Source organism: Piliocolobus tephrosceles, unplaced genomic scaffold (genome assembly GCF_002776525.5).
Source record: "Piliocolobus tephrosceles isolate RC106 unplaced genomic scaffold, ASM277652v3 unscaffolded_334, whole genome shotgun sequence".
Taxonomy (NCBI): Eukaryota; Metazoa; Chordata; class Mammalia; order Primates; family Cercopithecidae; genus Piliocolobus; species Piliocolobus tephrosceles.
The window spans coordinates 226,338-227,544 of NW_022316976.1; positions in this window are offsets into that span (position 1 = coordinate 226,338).

Consider the following 1,207-nt stretch of genomic DNA (forward strand, 5'->3'; position numbering starts at 1 on the left):
ATACGTGTGCATGTGTCTTTGTAGTAGAATAATTTATAATCCTTTGGGTATATACCCAGTAGTGGGATGGCTGGGTCATATGGTACATCTAGTTCTAGATCCTTGAGGAATTGCCATCCCCATCAAGCTACCAATGAGTTTCTTCACAGAATTGGAAAAAACTGCTTTAAAGTTCATATGGAACCAAAAAAGAGCCCGCATTGCCAAGACAATCCTAAGTCAAAAGGACAAAGCCGGAGGCGTCACGCTACCTGACTTCAAACTATACTACAAGGCTACAGTAACCAAAACAGCATGGTACTGGTACCAAAACAGAGATATAGACCAATGGAACAGAACAGAGTCCTCAGAAATAATACCACACATCTACAGCCGTCTGATCTTTGACAAACCTGAGAGAAACAAGAAATGGGGAAAGGATTCCCTATTTAATAAATGGTGCTGGGAAGATTGGCTAGCCATAAGTAGAAAGCTGAAACTGGATCCTTTCCTTACTCCTTATACGAAGATTAATTCAAGATGGATTAGAGACTTAAATGTTAGACCTATTACCATAAAAACCCTAGAAGAAAATCTAGGTAGTACCATTCAGGACATAGGCATGGGCAAGGACTTCATGTCTAAAATACCAAAAGCAACGGCAGCAAAAGCCAAAATTGACAAATGGGATCTAATTAAACTAAAGAGCTTCTGCACAGCAAAAGAAACTACCATCAGAGTGAACAGGCAACCTACAGAATGGGAGAAAATTTTTGCAATCTACTCATCTGACAAAGGGCTAATATCCAGAATCTACAAAAATTCTTAACTAAATTAACACAGTCGCTTTCCTCAAAATTTTTTCTAGTTGAGTACTAAATGAAACTGTTTTCTTGTTTGTGTTTGAGGGCCAAGGAAATAAGAATAGCATATATCTTATCTTCAAACACTACCCACATCAGTGTGGAGAGTGGAAATTTGGTACTAAAACTGGCTAAGAAAAAACAGAAACATTTTTACCGTATCATAACCATAAGGAGACATACTCAGTTGCACTAGATAGCAAAGAGCACACACTATTTAAATTGCTATATTATGCATACTAGCTCATTCTCTTTCTTTTTCTCTCTGCTTTTCTTTCTTTTAATTCTATCATAATTAACCTCCAGTAGTTCAAAAATACATGCAGGCTGGTTCTTGTGTTATTTTAAAAATAAATGTAAGACAT